General features: G+C 44.8%; 1 pseudogene across 1 annotated transcript; it reads left to right on the forward strand.

Annotated features, from left to right (window-relative positions):
- The first annotated feature begins 10,714 nt into the window (after nucleotides 1-10,714).
- On the forward strand, nucleotides 10,715-13,862 carry LOC309366678 (coatomer subunit gamma-2 pseudogene; annotated as a pseudogene). Its single transcript has one exon. The product of its transcript is annotated as a coatomer subunit gamma-2 pseudogene (transcript).
- The last annotated feature ends 5,420 nt before the right edge of the window (nucleotides 13,863-19,282 follow it).

Genomic DNA, 19,282 nt, shown 5'->3' on the forward strand with positions numbered 1-19,282 from the left:
CTGCATTTTGAAACTCGCTTCCTATTGAAACCAAGCAGTCCCTCTTTCAGCGCCTGCTAAAAACATTCTTGTTTTGACTAGCCTGTACAAATGCTTAGAAAGTTGAAGTAATTTTAATTTCTGATAGCGCTTTAACGTACGTATGTCTTAAAGTACGGTCATAATTTTTTCTTAGTTTTACTGGGGGCGTTTTGTAAATCACTTTGAGGGTTTGTTTGTTTTTACAATCATGTGGAATATAAATTTTATGAAGTACATTACACTTAGCTAACTCTAAAGGAATTAGATATGTTGGTTAATGGCAATGTTGACAACGCTGTTATCTGACCACTTCTTCCTTTTGTTTTGTCTGTATGCAGTATCCGCTCAAAAAATAGAAAACGGTTGGCAGTGTTCAAAAAAAAAGGGGAGCTGCATGCGTTTTAAACAATGTCTATCACCTTACAAACCCATTGGGAAATGTGATAAGAACACCCATTGTTGCAAAAAGTGAACTACTTAAATGGCAAGTATACATTTCCTTCTAAATAATAATAATAATAATAATAATAATAATAATAATAATAATAATAATATTTTATTATTATATTTATTATTTATACCCCGCACATCTGGCTGGGTTTCCCCAGCCACTCTGGGCGGCCTCCAACAAAGTTTTAAAATACAGTGGTCTGTTAAACATTAAAAGCTTCCCTAAAGAGGGCTGCCTTCAGATGGCTTCTAAAAGTCTGGTAGTTGTTCTTCTCTTTTACATCTGGTGAGAGGGCGTTCCACAGGGCAGGTGCCACTACCAAGAAGGCCCTCTGCCTGGTTCCCTGTAACTTGGCTTCCCGCAGTGAGGGAAGGGCCTCGGCACTGGACTTCAGTGTCCAGGCAGAACGAGGAGGGTGGAGACGCTCCTTCAGGTATACAGGACCAAGGCCATCTAGGGCTTTAAAGGTCAGCACCAACACTTGGAATTGCGCTCAGAAACGTACTGGGAGCCGATGTAAATCTTTCAAGACCCTGTGTTATGTGGTCTCGGCGGCTGCTCCCAGTCACCAGTCTAGCTGCCACATTCTGGATTAGTTGTAGTTTCCAGGTCACCTTCAAAGGTAGCCCCACGTAGAGCGAATTGTAGTAATCCAAGCGAGGGATAACTAGAGCATGCACCAGTCTGGTGAGACAGTCTGCATGCAGATAGGGTCTCAGCCTGCATACCAGATGGAGCTGGTAAGAAGCCGCCCTGGACACAGAGTTGATCTGTGAGTCCCAGGCTGGTTCTTCAGGGGCACAGTTTCCCCATTCAGGACCAGGAAGTCCTCCACACCCACCCACCTGCCTCCTGTCCCTCAAATTCAATACTTCTGTCTTGTCAGGATTCAATCCGTTAGCCACCATCCATCCTCCAACCACCTCCAGACACTCACACAGGACCTTCACCGCTTTCACTTGTTCTGATCTGAAAGAGAAGTAGAGCTGGGTATCATCCGCATATTGATGGACACCCAGCACAAACCCCCTGATAATCTCTCCCAGCGACTGCATGTACATGTTAAAAAGCAAGGGGGAGAGCACAGAACCCAGAAATCAATGTATAAGTTGGAACACTGGAGCCATTTCCAGGGGCCCCTGGGGGCCCGAGCACCCACCAAATTTTCCCTGTAGGTTCGCAGCTGCGGGCCGCTGCTGCCAGCCACTGCCTTCCTGCTGGCTCTCCAGCACCAGAGTGGTGACTGGGCCTCTGCCACGGGGCCTATGTTGGAGCACACTCTGGCCACAGACATGCTTCCAGGGTACTACTGTGTCCGCGCTGGGCCTTGGTGGAAGCCTTGAAGTTGAGCCTTGGACGGGTCCAAGGCCTCTGTGGTGCCAAAGAGTGGTGATGGTAGAGGGAGAGTAAGCAGTGTGCACATGCCACAACGTGACACCATGACACTTTGAGGCAGCAATGCTTCTGAACAGCAGTTGCTGAAAACCACAGGAGGGGAGATTGTTCTTGTGCTCAAATCTTGCGTGTGAACTTCCCCCAGGCATCTGGTTGGCCACTGTGAGAACAGGATGCTGGACTTGATGGGCCATCGGCCTCATCCAGTAGAGCTCCTCTTAGGTGCAACAGGCTTTTGTGGTGCTCCAGAAGCCCCCGACAAAACCTGTTTGATCACCCATAAGTATGTGGTGCTCATGGGAATGAATGTCTACTGTATTACCATTATCTCTGCAAAGCTTCTGTCCCAAAGGCCCATACAGAAGGAGCATTATGTTCTGAACTGTGTAACTCAAATAAGCCCCAAGGCTGTATGAATACCATGTTTACATCACTGGAGCACAATGCTTCATTTTTAGATTTTGCATTGCTTCTCTAAAGTTTGGACCTGGGGGGGGGGTGACATGTGAAGGCCAAATTAGGTAGCCTTGGATGCAACCACATCAGACATGATTGTGCAGGTTCAACATGTCCATGAACTCATGGATGGAATTAAATGTGGGCAACTGAGCAACATGGTGAATACTGATGGCCAGGTGGTTTTAACTCAATGGAATAGCAGAGACCTGAAGTTTGCAGTAAAGGATTTTGTTAATAGATGTGTGGAGATGAACTGGGATGATATGTCTATCATCAGGTGTACAGAGCTTTGGAACAATGGCAGGACAATTGAATTGTCAAATTGTGTTTGTGGACACTAACCCAGATTATCATATTCCTTCTCTCACCAGGAAATAACTGATTGGAGCGGATCTAATCAATGCCTCAGTTCTGCTAAAAGAATCGTCTCCTGACCTGCTGAACTTCTTGTCAGCAAAAGAATGATAAGATAATTGGACTTTGTTTGCTTTAGTGCTCTTTGCTCAATAAAAGCATTGCAGTCATCTAAACAATAGATCACGTTTCTCTTTGGGTTAAAAGGAGGTGGGAGGAGAATGCATTATTCTTCATGACACAATTTATAACCAAACTTTATAATGGCAGGTGCCCCCATTTCAAAGGCAGAATACAGCTATGCATATCCACATTCATGCCTGAGAATGAAGATTGGATTAATCGCAGGGTGACTTTGCATCTAATCCAGCTATTTAGGCCCCCATTCAGCAAGGGAGCGGGTAGCGCTGTGGTCTAAACCACTGAGTTTCTTGGACTTGCCAATCGGAAGGTCGTCCGTTTGAATCCATGCAACGGGGTGAGCTCCCATTGCTCTGTCCCAGCTTCTGCAGTTTAAAAGCACACCAATGCAAATAGATAAATAGGTGCCACTGCGGCGGGAAGGCGTTTCTGTGCACTCTGGCACTCTTCACGGTGTCCTGTTGCACCAGAAGCCGTTTAGTCATGCTGGCCACATGACCCAGAAAGCTCCCTGTGGACAAACAAAGGCTCCCTTAGCCTGAAAGCAAGCTGAGCGCCAAAACCCCATAGTCGCCTCTCACTGGACTTAACCGCACCGGGGGGAGGGGCTTTATTAGGTGTGGCTGCGCCTTCTGTTGAGTGGATTATATTTTCTACATAGGTACAAGAAACATTTGGATACCTTAAACCATACAAAGGTGAATAAAGTGTCCCAAACCTCTGGGTTTCGCGCTCGTGCATGAGCAGATGGTCAAAATGACACCACCCGCGCACGTGCGGAAGTGGCTAAATGCGCATGTGCAGAAGCGGCAAAACGTGCATGCGCAGAAGCGACAAAATGCAACCCGAGCACGCGCAGACGCACTGTCGCATCTTACGTTATGTTCAGGATGCGAACAGGGCTCCGGAACGGATCTCGTTCGCGTCCCGAGATACCACTGTATTATACTTCCAATTAAATGAAATTCAAAGTCCTTTCAGCATTATTCAGTTCACTCCATGAATAATATAAAGGATGGGGAAGAGTCAGCTCTAAGTTTCCACCGTAAACCTTTGGCAATATAGAGCTTCCCTTCCTTTTTCTGTTTTTCACACACACAGTTCTGTTTAATGTCATATTCCATATCTGTAATCCAAATTCTTCCCTCCTCACCTGTAGAAACATAATTTTGAAGTAATATTCAAAGGGAGGGTTGGCAAATCATAAATGTAGAGAAGAAAACTTTCTATAAAGAAACCATAGGCTCCCCTCCCCCCACACCGTCTTTTGCACCGAATGAAGTCTTTTCTCAAGTTCAAACCTTAATGACCATTCCGCATGGCTCAACTTCAGTGGCTGGCTCCTCCAAAGCCATTGACCTCCTCCAGACAGCCCACTGAATCCTGAAGATTTCATCAGGTTAATGCACTGTTCGGTATTTCCTTGCTTTGGTACAATGTGTCTTCTTGAGTGGTTGCAGTCATGGACCACAAAACCCAAAGCAGGAAATAATATATAGACAGAAACTTTTAAAACAACAAGTGCTATAGAACCACTGAGCTATGAGTGCACATCATGCTTAACGACATGAATTTTACTTTCTGATCTTTGAATATTATGGCTTTCTGAAGAATAATGTGCAACATATACGGTAATTGACTTTTTGGGGTTCCTCTTGGTGAATATATTTTGTCACCACATGTTTCATTCTGCCTCAAGATTCTGCTCTTGCTGCTCAACTTGAGATCCAAGTCAAGCTTCAACAATGCAATTGCGCTGGCTCTTCATGGTTGCCCTTCTGTTTTCTGGGATGATCACATTTTCCGCAGGTAAAACATATATTGAAATTAAAAGCATTTGGACATAAATGGCAAAAGGAAAAAAATAGGGCTGGAAGCATGTACTTACTCCTGGTCCCCTCCATGAGGCAGGCTGAGGTAGGTGCCTCAGGTGGCCTAATCTAGGGGCCCCTCTGTGGGCACCTCTACAGTTGCCTCCTGTGCCAATGGAGAAGCGAGCACAAATGGCTGAGGAGGCTTATGGTTTCCATAGAGATCTCATAGGAGCCCCTTGAGATCTCACTGGCTTATGGAAGCCACAACTGCACAACCCAGGTTACCTAGGCTTTGGTGGGGATGGACAGCACGGGAAGCCATCTTCCCTTTTCGCCTCAGGTGGTGAAACAGTATGGGCTGCCCCTGTACATAGACATAGACAGTGGTACCTCAGGTTAAATACCCTTCAGGTTACAGACAATTCAAGTTACAGACTCCGCTAGCCCAGAAATAGTACTGTGGGTTAAGAACTTTGCTTCAGGATGAGAACAGAAATCGCGCAGTGGCAGTGGGAGACCCCATTAGCTAAAGTGGTGCTTCAGGTTGAGAACGGACCTCCAGAATAAATTAAGTACTTAACCCGAGGTACCACTGTATTATAAATACCTGTAACATCAGTATAAAAGTTATTCCGAATATCTTGGGCTGCCATTATGCAATGGTTATATTGAACCTGGGACGTTGAACCTTAAAGAGAGAAGTTTGTTCATTAGAAATCCACACCCCAATGCTCTGGCACTGAGCTATGGCCCTTCCTTATTATGTGTGGTAAACTGAGGGGCTTTATTGGAGCCTCTCCCTCCAGTAACAGAAGAGTTTGGCAACAGTCCTTCTCTCAACGACTCATATCTGCTCATATGCGCACGCGAACAGCAGAGTAAACAAAAGCTTGGCTGCGGAAGTATGTAGTATCACTAATTTTATTGCTGTACATCAAATCAAACCAAATTAAAGCAAACCATAGTAAAGAAAATAACAACATTGTGAGCAGAAGCTCACACAAACATCCTGTCTTTCCAGGAGACAAAACAAAGAGCCGAAAAACAAAAGCACATAGTATGGAAGTGTTGGGATTCAGCCAAGGAAACGGGGGCAATTTGCAAGCCCCCAGCTGGTGCCAGCCCACTGGCCGATGTGCCAGGCAATCTCCAGTCCTTGGTTCAGTGTCATTGACCCCAGCTTTAGAAGCTGGAGCATGCTCTAATCAGCAGAGTAAATGCTACGCAACAGAAGTGGCAGGGAGAGGCTGTGATGAGCATATTTACAAGCAGTTTATTCAGCATACAGTAAAGGGACCCATGACCATTAGGTTCAGTCGTGACCAACTCTGGGGTTGCGGCGCTCATCTCGCTTTATTGGCCAAGGGAGCCAGCGTACAGCTTCCGGGTCATGTGGCCAGCATGACTAAGCCGCTTCTGGCGAACCAGAGCAGCGCACGGAAACGCCATTTACCTTCCCGCCGGAGCGGTACCTATTTATCTACTTGCACTTTGATGTGCTTTCGAACTGCTAGGTTGGCAGGAGCAGGGACCGAACAATGGGAGCTCACCCCATTGCGGGAATTCGAACCGCCGACCTTCTGATCGGCAAGTCCTAGGCTCTGTGGTTTAACCCACAGCGCCACCCGCATCCCATGACATCTTTATTCTCCCACAAACATTATTTTAATTTGTTTACATTAACCCACAGCGCCACCTGCATCCCAGCATACATCAAGGCAAAAGAAAAAACATGTCTTCTCCCCTTCATGTCCAAGCAAGCGGCATAAGCAACTGCTATACACAAAACAGAAGTTCCCAGCAAGCTGTGCTGGAGTGTAAACAGACATGTGGCATACAACAATCCACACAACTGTTCTTAAGGTGGAACGGAATATCCTAACAGGAAGTTCAGTGTCTAAGCTTCCGTTCTCTCACTTCCAGAAGTATGGAATGTAAACAGTGTGGATCACGAGATCCAACAGCAATAGGAGAATGAAAAATACTTACAGGCTCTGGGTCGTTCTTCTTTTTGCCCTTTTGCCTGATCTCAGTTCTTAAGAAAGTTGATAAATTGTTTTTCTGAACCTTACAAATGTTGGGTCTAACATTATACTTTACTACATTGAGGAATTTTATTTCTCCTTCCAGCTCTTTTCCATTAGCTTTTTTTTATCTATAAAATGTATGTATATTTTTTTGACAGTTCAGTAATATTTTGTTGATTCCTAAGTACTTGATAATTAACCTTTCTAATGAAGGGCTTTGCTGACTGTGGGTGACAACAACATCTGGAGCTAGGCCCCATATTTTCCCATCTCCAGAGCCTTTTTTAGCTTGAAACCACAAGAACTCAGGTCCAGAACCTCTCAGGTGGGCACCATTGCTGTTATAACTTATAAGAGAACAAGGGAGGCATTTGTGGTGAGTTCTAGCAACTCTTTTCCTGGAAAAATAGCACTGACCATCCCTAACCTAATTGAATCAGTTAAATATTTTTAATCATATAAGAATGATTAAACAGGCAGCATTTTTTAATTTGGTATAATGTTTCATTAAAAACTGTGGATGGGAAGAACCAGGTTTTCACCCTTGAGGATGTTTCCTCTAAGACGATATGCATAAGTACATAATATACAGTTAGTGGATGCATGCTGACTCTGAATTTGCTTACAAGCAAATTTATTGATATTCAATCAATTCTTCAATTCAGTGAATTATATTTCTTCAATTGGGTGACAATCCTAATTAAAGTAAATATGGAAAAATAAGGAAAATACTTTAGTCAACTAAGAATAGGCGACACCAATGCACCAGGCAGCAGGGTCCAATTTGGTGACGGCCAATTTAAAATAAATGTGGAAAATAAGGAAAACAATTAGAACAGTAAATCTCTCTATGCTATCTCACTCTGTTCATATTCTCTCTTCCAGTCACCACTTCTCTCTTTCTTTGATCAGACTGCCTTGCAAGTCTGAATCGCATTCTCCTTATTTATCTGTCTAAATTTTGTTCCATTTCCCCCTCTTACAGGAATCAATGGAAGGTTTTGTGACCGCTATGGAGGCAGTTGCATTTCTAAGAATGGAAATTGCCCCAAAGAAAAACACATCATCAAAGGCGACTGTCCCAGTGGTAAAGTGTGCTGCACGTAAAAATGATGTGCAGCTCCCGGCCAGTGCATGTTTCTTAACCTTGACTACCTGAAAAGAAGAAATGGATCTTCGGTCGGGGAAGCCAAGAAAGTTTATTTCAGCTCAACACAGATAAAGCAGTGTATTCCACTCAATAAAAACATGTAAAAAAAATGCAGGTGTGAAAGTTATTTTTAAAATTTGTGTTGCAAGATACGACTCCATCCCAATTACATTATAGAATGTTCCCGATGTTTCCTGTTCAGGTTTGAAATTTCTCAAAATCCAGGTGACTATTGTTGTGTTCAAGAGGCTCCCAACTGCATTTTGGATTAGCTGTCTTAGCAAAATAGTTTTCAAAGGCAACTCTGAGAAACATACGACTCTAGTCCATTTGGAGACTAAGAGAGTGTGAATGATCATGGCCAGTGATCCATACAAGACCATGGCTGAAAGATTGTCACCAACCACCTGATGTAATTTATATCCCCAGTGACACAGCTGGATCAAAGAGAACCCTTGATCTGGTCTGAGAGGGTTCAGCCATAACCAGAGATGAACTCCATGAGCTTGGCCAGATGAGTACTGAGACAGGTGTAGAAAAGGAGCAAAGACTTCTTCTTCTTTTTTATAAATATTTATTAGAGTTTTTAGAAAAAAGAATACAATGATAATAAACATTATTGCTTTGTTTTAACAAAATTTCATAATATCCTTGAACTTCCTCACGTCTCCCGCTCCCATTTACATCATTAATAAATTTTTGTCAAGCAAATTATCATCTTATTTCCAAATCTATAACCACTTACTTAAATACAATAAAATAATTCTCCTGCAAATTTGTTTCTCTTAATCTCTCTTATCATCAATTCTTGATCTATTTTAGTGATGGCCAATTATTTATAACCAAGCATCCTTTTTAGCATTCCACTAAATCACAATATTTCTGCAAGTAAATCTTTAATTTCTTCCAATCTTCTTCAATCCTTTCTTCTCCCAGGTCTCGGATTCTGCCAGTCATCTCCGCCAGTTGCATATAGTCCATCAGTTGCATCTGCCATTCTTCCAGTGTGGGTAGATCTTGAGTTTTCCAGTTCTTAGCGAGTAGTATCCTTGCTGCTGTTGTTGCATACATGAAAAATGTTCTATCTTTCTTTAACACCTTCTGGTCGACACTGCCCAGAAGAAAGGCCTCTGGTTTCTTAGTAAAGGTATACTTAAATACCTTTTTCAGCTCGTTATATATCATTTCCCAGAAGGCCTTCACTTTGGGGCAAGTCCACCAGAGGTGGAAGAATGTTCCTTCATTTTCTTTACATTTCCAGCATTTATTATCAGACGAATGGTATATTTTGGCAAGTTTAACTGGGGTCATGTACCATCTGTATATCATTTTCATTACATTTTCTTTCAAAGCATTACATGCAGTAAAATTCAACCCAGTGGTCCACAACCTTTCCCAGTCCTCAAACATGATGTTATGCCCAATGTCCTGTGCCCATTTTATCATAGCCGACTTAACCATTTCGTCTTGTGTATTCCATTTCAACAGCAAATTATACATTCTTGAAAGTACCTTAGTCTTAGGTTCTAACAGTTCTGTTTCCAACTTCGATTTCTCCACCTGGAATCCTAACTTTTTGTCACTTTTAAAAATTTCCTTAATCTGAGCGTAGTGTAACCAGTCTCGCACTTTATCCTTCATTTTCTCCATACTCTGCAATTTCCAATTATCTCCGTCTTTTTCTAACAGTTCCCAATATTTTGGCCAGTAGGCTTCCATATTGGGTCTTTTCCAGGCCTTAGCTTCCAAAGGTGAAAGCCACCTTGGAGTTTTATTTTCCAATAAGTCTTTGTATTTTGTCCAGACATTAAACACTGCTTTTCGAAAAGGAGCAAAGACTTCTGAGCACCAGAATTGCATGGAACTTATTTGTGGAACATATGAATTCATTCTCTATTTTTTCTTTCCCAAAATATAGTCCGGCCCCCCACAAGGTATGAGGGACAGTGGACCAGCCCCTGCTGAAAAAGCTTGCTGACCCCTGATTTAGACATTATAGGTTTGTTGACACAGCCTAGACATATTATTATGCCTAACATTCTCTTTGACAATGTCAATTTATCCAGGCCACCCAACCTTCCAATCACCATGCAGCCATGGAGCTCACTGGGTGACCTTGGGCCTGTCACTGCCTCTCAATCTAACCTACCTCACAGGGTTGTTGTGGGGATTAATTGAGGAGGGGAAGAATCATCTACATCACTTTGAGGTACTTGGAAAAAGAGGTGGGAAATAAATGCAATAAATGAATGTATAATATAATAATAATGATTTTATTGCATTAGCCATGCGGCCATAGCATAATATACATAGAAATAACAACATAAAATGGGGGTGGGGAGATAAAAGTGTGTGCCGTTCTGGGCGAATACTTTGAGAAAATGGGGATAACAAAGGTAACGGGAGATTTAAAACATCGAGTGACAGAGAATACAAAAAACAGGTTCGATTGTGTGGCGTATTGACTACATCTGTGGTATTGAGGAAGGAGTTGGTGCCGCTTTCCTCTTCATCACACTAAGCAGGAAATTAGCTGTCATCCCGGTAATCCAACAGTCAGAATCCTGCAGAAGAAGGGACACTATCCAAGGCTGGATTGGGAGATGAAGCTTGTTCACGAGAGGAGTTAGAAACCAAGATCTTTCATCTGTCCAGTTGGGACAGAAGAGCATTACATGTTCCATAGTCTCCAGAGCCGTGTCATTGCAGGAGCATCTTCTATTTGCGATGGGAACTCTGGAGTAACGACCCGACAGAACTGCTGTAGGAAAACAGTTGAGACGGGCACAGGTAAAGGCCCTTCGTTTAGCCTCCGAAGGAATTGTAAAGCAGTATAGAGGGATCCCTTCAGGGGGTGGAATAGCTAGGGCTAAGCCTGAACACGGCCCTCTTGCATGGGGTGGAGATGGTAGTGCGAAGAGGCCCTTCTGGATCGTACCAAAGGCCTTTTTCAGGGGTGGGCAGCCTGCGGCCTTTGCAGGTTTTCCCCCTGGTACCCCCCTCCGAGGTGGCGCCTATGGTTCCCCCCGCGCCCCATTTTCTCCTCACAACAACCCCGCGAGGTAGCGGCTCCAACCCCTTCCAGCATTTGGAAAAGAGTTCTGTCCTCCAGGAGGCGCGTATCTTTAATGAGACCCCCATAAATCCAAGAAGATGCCTGCATATACTTACCAAGATCCTTTACTTGCTGAACCAGGGTGAACATTTTGGAACAACAGAAGCCACAGAGACCTTCTTTGCAATGACAAGATTGTTTCAGTCAAATGATCAAACATTAAGGAGAATGTGTTACCTTACCATCAAAGAGATGGCCAACATTTCGGAGGATGTCATCATTGTCACTAGCAGCCTGACCAAAGACATGACTGGGAAAGAGGATGTGTACCGAGGCCCTGCCATCAGAGCCCTCTGTAGAATCACGGATGGCACCATGCTGCAGGCCATTGAGAGGTACATGAAGCAAGCCATTGTGGACAAAGTCCCCAGTGTCTCCAGTTCAGCACTGGTGTCCTCCTTACACATGATGAAGATCAACTATGATGTGGTCAAGCGGTGGATCAATGAAGCCCAGGAGGCTGCTTCCAGTGACAACATCATGGTGCAGTACCATGCCTTAGGGCTGCTCTACCACCTTCGGAAGAACGACCACCTGGGTGTTTCCAAGATGCTGAATAAATTCACTAAATCTGGGTTGAAATCCCAGTTTGCATACTGCATGCTGATTCGGATCGCCAGCCGGCTCCTGAAAGAGTCTGAGGAGGGGCATGACAACCCGCTGTTTGATTTCATTGAAAGCTGCCTGCGGAACAAACACGAGATGGTCATTTACGAGGCTGCCTCTGCCATCATCCATCTCACAAACTGTACAGCCAGGGAACTGGCACCAGCAGTCTCAGTGCTCCAGCTCTTCTGTAGTTCTCCCAAGCCTGTCCTGAGATACGCCGCAGTCAGGACCCTCAATAAGGTGGCGATGAAGCACCCGTCGGCAGTAACCGCCTGCAATTTGGACCTGGAAAACCTGATCACAGATTCAAACCGCAGCATTGCCACCCTGGCCATCACCACCCTCCTGAAGACGGGGAGCGAGAGCAGCGTGGACAGGCTCATGAAGCAGATCTCGTCCTTTGTGTCCGAGATCTCGGACGAGTTTAAGGTGGTGGTGGTCCAAGCCATCAGTGCCCTGTGCCAGAAGTACCCGCGGAAACACAGCGTCATGATGACCTTCCTCTCCAACATGCTCCGGGATGATGGTGGCTTTGAGTACAAGCGAGCCATCGTCGACTGCATCATCAGCATCATCGAGGAGAACCTGGAGAGCAAGGAATCCGGCTTGGCCCACCTCTGCGAGTTCATTGAAGACTGCGAGCACACGGTGCTGGCCACCAAGATCCTCCACATGCTTGGCAAGGAAGGGCCCAGGACGCCCTCCCCTTCCAAGTACATCCGATTCATTTTCAACAGGGTGGTGCTGGAAAACGAAGCTGTGAGGGCCGCTGCTGTCAGTGCATTGGCAAAGTTTGGGGCCCAGAATGAGAACTTCCTTCCCAGTGTCTTGGTGCTCTTGCAGAGGTGCATGATGGACAGCGACGACGAGGTCCGCGACCGAGCAACCTTCTACCTGAACGTGCTGCAGCAGAGGCAGCTGGCTCTGAACGCTGCATACATCTTTAACGGCTTGACCGTCTCCATTCCCGGCATGGAAAAGGCCCTGCTCCAGTACACCCTGGAGCCCACAGAGAAGCCTTTTGACATGAGGTCCGTGCCTCTGGACACTGCCCCCACCTTTGAGCAGAAAGCAGAGATTGCCCTGGTGGCCAACAAGCCCGAGAAAATGGATCCTTCGCGGCAAGACATATTCCAAGAACAACTGGCTGCCATTCCGGAGTTCAAGAATTTGGGCCCTCTCTTCAAGTCATCCGATCCAGTGCAGCTGACCGAGGCCGAGACGGAGTATTTTGTCCGCTGCATCAAGCACGTCTTCTCAAATCACATCGTCTTCCAGTTCGACTGCACAAACACCCTCAACGACCAGTTACTGGAGAAGGTGACGGTGCAGATGGAGCCTTCCGACGCCTACGATGTGCTCCGCTGCATCCCTGCTCCCATCCTCTCCTACAACCAGCCAGGCATGTGCTACATCCTTGTCCGGATGCCCCTGGACAATCCCACGGCAGTCGCCTGCACTTTTAGCTGCACTATGAAGTTCACTGTGCGAGACTGCGACCCTCACACTGGGGTGCCGGACGAGGACGGCTACGACTACGAATATGTGCTGGAAGACCTGGAGCTGACTCTCTCCGACCACCTCCAGAAGGTCTTGAAGCCCAACTTTGCAGCTGCCTGGGAGGAAGTCGGGGATGACTATGAGAAAGAAGAGACCTTCGCTCTCAGCACTATCAAAACCCTGGATGAAGCTGTCAGCAACATTGTGAAGTTCCTGGGCATGCAGCCGTGCGAAAGATCCGACAAAGTGCCCGAGAACAAGAATTCGCACACGCTCTACCTGGCCGGTGTGTACAGAGGCGGCTCAGATGTGCTGGTGAGGTCCAGGCTCGCTCTGGGAGATGGCATAACTATGCAGGTGACTGTCCGGAGCACAGAGGAAATTCCGGTGGACGTCATCTTGGCTTCCGTCGGTTAGGAGTCTTGGCAGCTCATTCTGTGAGTCAACTCACCCTCTCGCCACCTCCTGCCTCAAAGGCACTCCCGGGACCTCCAGTCCTGCATGCCACTTTCGTTTTCCCTCTTCTCGGTCAGCCGTTTTCTGTGGCAACTGGGGGCCCGGCAGCCCACCCTGCCTTTTCTTCCACACAACCAGAGCTGGACGTTTCAGCCCCCTCGCCCACAAACACCCCAGCTCCACCTCTGCATTCCTGTAATAAATTATTCTCATTCTGTGCTCCCCGTAGAGGCAGAAAAGCTGTTAGAAGATCCTTTTTTAAAAAAAGAAGAAAATCAACTTTTCTTGAATGGAATTTTATTAACAGAAAATAAACATGGGCTATCCCTACACTGTTGCATCTCCCCCCCCCCCAACTTGTGCTGTTTAATAAAATGTATAATAGAATGTGGGATTTTTCCATTGTGGCCAACATGTTATGAACCATCGCCTCCATATCATCATACTTTCAGAAACAAAGTTGCAAAACAACTTTCTTTTATTAGGCAAAAAGTTGAGCAGGTCACTCATGGCCCAAATCTCTGGTCCATCTGCAAAGCAGATAAGCAGGAGGCCATGAATTTCAAATATGATGCCTGGGTGGTCCCTTGCTGTTATCGGCCAGTTCTTTGCTCGCACAAATAAGGAATGCAATAAACAGTTCTAATTCTTTTACTGCTGGAAACAGATAGGCATCGTAAAGAGGGGGGGGGAGTTTCATTCATTTATTTTTTTTAAGCTGTAAAAGGTTAAAAATCTCTTCCTCCCAATACTTTATTATCCATAATTGCATCCATACATCCAGTTATCAAAATAAAATTCAAACAGAAAACTGTAAGTCTTCAGATCATAAATTTAGAACGTAGTTTTGACTTCCCATCCTTTTCAACATCTTTTCACTCTAGTAAACCTATTACCTTAAGGTATTAATAATAAACTAATAATATACATCTGTGTATTTTTATCCTTATATCCTTAATTATTTACAGAGATTACTCAAACGCTGCAACCAAATTCAAATTGCAACACTTATTTTTTAAATAGCTCTTTAGAGCTCCCCAGTTATCAATGAACTCATGTTTTGGCTTATCTTTAATCTTTTCTGAGACACTACCTAATTCAGCATATTCTACAAGAGCATTATGAAACCTGGCTGTGAACATTTAAGCTCTCAATAAATACACCACCATCTGTTTGAGGAGAGGGAAGGGAAATACAAGTCTAAACGCAGTTTCCCCTTCATTCTCCCCAAAAAGCTGGTTAGAGGTGATTATGATTGTTTCTGGGAATCCCACTGAAGACATACTTCACTCTTGTACCAAAAGAGATTTTTCTAACACACATGCACACATACACCCATCCACCCATTCTAGAAGAGTAAGGTTTTTAATGGCTTCTAATCATGTGGCTAGGGGATGTGGGTGGCGCTGTGGGTTAAACCACAGAGCCTAGGACTTGCCAATCAGAAGGTCGGCGGGTCGAATCCCTGTGATGGGGTGAGCTCCCGTTGCTCGGTCCCTGCTCCTGCCAACCTAGCAGTTCAAAAGCACGTCAAAGTTCAAGTAGATAAATAGGTACCGCTCTGGCGGGAAGGTAAACGGCGTTTCTGTGCGCTGCTCTGGTTCACCAGAAGCGGCTTAGTCATGCTGGCCACATGACCTGGAAGCTGTACGCCGGCTCCCTCGGCCAATAAAGCGAGATGAGCGCCGCAACCCCAGAGTCGGTCATGACTGGACCTAATGGTCAGTCATGGACCTTTACCTTTAACCATGTGGCTATATTACTTCCAGTAGGTCTCTAAGTGGGGATCATGAGTAGGATATTGCTGTTGTGCTTATGTTCTGCTTCCCAGAACACCTTGTTTGGCCATTGCAGGAAGCAGGTGTTTTCCCTGATCCAGCAGGGCTGTTCTTATGAAGCCACAATACATGAGTGGTGAGGTCCATGCATGGCTTGTGGGATGTTCCTCTGGAACGTTAGGTCTTGAGATATATGCCCTAAGGGGGTGCACCTAAAATAAGATTCGATTCTGAACCCATGTCACCTTGGAAAGTGAGTCACTTCAGCTCAGATCGCCTTGGGCACGACACAGTTTGGCTCAGAAAGGAACCATTGTCAGAAGACAAGTAAATGTGTCTATTGCCATGATAATAATTGCTTAAAAAAATAAAAAATGAACCATCGTCGTAGAAAATCGAAGGCTTCATATGACCCAATTGACTATAACGAGGCTATCAACACATGACAACAAACTCTGCTTCTCCTTTTCATTTGATCGAGGTGTGAGAATGGGGAATTGTGAACAAGTGCATGAAATCATTAACCCAATTTGCATTCTTGTGTAATATATTGGATTGGGGTGGGGTAGGGTAGGGGGTAATATTCTGAAGCTCAATCCAGACAGGGCAGAAGTGTCATTTGGAGGTGATAACGTTCATTGGGGAGTTGTTCTTCAATCAATCTTGACTCAGGTTGTGCTGTAAGATCAACCCCTGCAGTTCAATTGCGTACATGAGATGACCATAGATCAAAATACCTCCTGATGATAGCTTGCAAGCTGCACCCCTTTGTAGGAACGTACGAAGAGCCTGCTTGGTCTGGCCAAAGGCCCATATACTCCAGCATCCTATTCTCTCAGTGGCAAATGCTTCAAAGGGAAACCCACAAATAGGATTCATGAACAAGATCACTCTCCCCTTCTGTGCTGGCAGAAGCAGTACTTCCTTCAGCCATGGGGGCAGAGAATAACCATCATGGCTTCTGAATTCTTGATCTCGGCCCAGGTTAGGCTGCTCCAAAATGCTATAGATGGGCCAACCTTGGAAAGGTGTTTGGAAACTTCAATTAGCATAGAATGTTGTTACCAGGTAGATCAGTTTTTACAACTGATTGTATCCCATCAGTCACTGCAGAACTCCAGTGGTCACCAAGCTGTTTCCAGGGTCAATTCAAAGTATTGGTTTTGACTTTTAAACCTATAAGGTAAAAGGTAAAGGACCCCTGGACAGTTAAGTCCTGTCAAAGGCGACTGTGGGGTTGCGGCACTCATCTCGTTTTCAGGCCAAGGGAGCTGGCATTGGTCCACAGACAGCTTTCCGGGTCGTGTGGCCAGCAGGACTAAACCACTTCTGGTGCAACAGGACACTGTGACGGAAACCAGAGCGCACAGAAATTCCGTTTACCTTCCCGCCACAGCTGTACCTATTTATCTACTTGCACTGGCATGCTTTTGAACTGCTAGGTAGGCAGGGGCTGGGGCAGAGCAACAGGAGCTCACCCCGTTGTGCAGATTCGAACCACCAACCTTCTAATATCACACACACACATACACACACACATCTATAACTTAAATATTTTAAACCTAAAAACAAAGAAACCCAGCATTGCACAAGAACTTGCATCAATTGGGCAAATATGTGGCCACGTAACCAAATCTATGGCCCATCTGAAAAGGAAAGATGCAGGAGGCAATACATTTCAACTATGTTGCTCAGATCATTTGGTCAATTCCTTTGCTGCACACGGAAGCATACACCAAGTTAGTGGAAGTTTGACAGCGCACCATAAACCTTTGTTTAGTTTAGATAAGAGATAGAATCAGTATGTAATCTAGCTATGTCAAGACACTGCAGTTTAGCTGAGCACTTTCATAGTCTGTGGGGAAATCCACCATCAATGCTTTGAGGAAGCAGAAATAGGCATCTGAAATCCAACTCACTGTGAACTCTCCCCCCAACCCACCCCCAAAAAAGGTGATATTTGTCATTTTCTTGCCATTCATGAACAACTTCAGAAACTGAATCACAATCACAGGTTGTGTGACAAGCATCTGAGAACAAGCATCTGGCACAGCTGTGTGGGTTTTAACCTTGTGAGCCATTAGGGCTCTACACATATATGGTGAGGCCAGTACAGTTTGGAGAATGAACCTGCAGTGTCAAAGCCTTCATACTGTATATGTGTTGGCCATGAATAGAGGCACCGGCTTGCGAGGGAATTTTTTTGGGAGGGCTAACATTGTGAGGACTTTGGGAGGAACCGGAGGCAGAGCTGACTTCAAGCACAAAGGCGCACTCCTCCATTGTCTCCCAAGAGACAGATGGATGCCAACCAATCCAAAGAACCTCAGAACTTCAAAGACAAGAATAACGTTAATATATATTAAAATATTTATTTTCATTTGTTGAGGGGTGATTTTTTGGGGGGGTAACTATTGCAACATGTTCAACCAGCCAAAGTTTTATTGTCCTAAATACTCTGGTTTTGCTCCTAATGTTAAATTGTTTGTCATTTTAGCAAATGAGAAAGCAAAGCTATCAGTACAATAGTGGGCTATGAACCTGTTGTCTGTTTTCTTGGAGAGGTCTTTAACTGAACTTTAGAGGGGGAGAAAGAGAGAGGAATTCTGAGTCATCTTGAATGTCACAGTTCTGATTGATTTACACACACATATATGTCATTTTGAAAAACTGCGGCCAGATAATGAATCTATGGGAATTATCTCTAGAATGATATGGAATATGTTAGCTATTTATGAAAAAGAAAAACAGGTCTGTGGGTTAACATTTCCATGAAATCACACAATGCCCTGCAAAAATGATTAGCTTCACTCAGCTAATCTGGTGCAGCTTTGTCAAATCTCTGACCAACACATATACGCCCTCCATGTATGCTATTGCACAATCTGCCATTCCACAATCTCACAACCACCTATAAATACCGGACTTGTTCTCAGGCTATGCTGTTTTATTATCTCTACATGATTTTAAGACACGAGGCAACTTAAAACCATGAAGACTTCTTCCACTCTCTTCATGTTTTCCCTTTTGGTTCTCCTCATTACACCAGGTAAGTTGCATGACAACCAACAGCTGTCCATGAGATGTGGGAATGTCCCAGAAAATTCATTTTATTGGAGCAAGGTTTTTCAACAAACCACTTTTCAGAGAACTTACCTGAGGCATGCAGTGGAAAGGCATCTGTGGAGCAACTGGATTTTGCTCCATTTTGTGATATATCAGTCGGTATGCACAGGGATTTCATCAGATTTCATTTGTGTGTGTGAGAGAGAAAGATCTTACTGGGAGAGGATTTTTGCAGCTGTGGAGGGGTATTAACCCTATCTTCCCTAGCTGCAGTGTCCACAAAGATCCACCACCACCCCTTATCAGATAACAATTACACTTGAAAAAAATCTTCTCTTAACATCAGTTTTTAAAAAACCCTCAAAGTGGTTCCTTGAAGAAAAATCACAATCAAGATTGATAACAATACAGAGAAAACATGGTGTCCCAATGGACAGCATGCCTTCAACATTTCTTGTAGTGTAGTGTTGTGGTTAAAGAGTGGTAGACTCGTAATCTGGTGAACCGGGTTCACGTCTCCGCTCCTCCACATGCAGCTGCTGGGTGACCTTGGGCCAGTCACACTTCTCTGAAGTCTCTCAGCCCCACTCACCTCACAGAGTGTTTGTTGTGAGGGAGGAAGGGAAAGGAGAATGTTAGCCGCTTTGAGACTCCTTTGGGTAGTGATAAAGTGGGATATCAAATCCAAACTCTTCTTCTTCTTCTTCACACAGTACATAGTCAAACTATGGAGGCAATGATAGCAATCAACCTAGATGACTTTAGAAGAGGATTGCACAAATTCTCAGAGAAAGTTATCAGTGGCTACTAGCCACGGTCCTTATGCTCTGCTTGGCATTGCAGGAAACCATGGGAAGAGAGAGTGCTGTTGCACTAAGGTCCTGCTTTCAGGTTTCCCACAGGCTGGCAACTATGAGAACAGGATGCTAGTCTAGATGGGCCATTG

Source organism: Podarcis melisellensis (assembly GCF_964234715.1).
Source record: "Podarcis melisellensis genome assembly, chromosome: 3".
Taxonomy (NCBI): Eukaryota; Metazoa; Chordata; class Lepidosauria; order Squamata; family Lacertidae; genus Podarcis; species Podarcis melisellensis.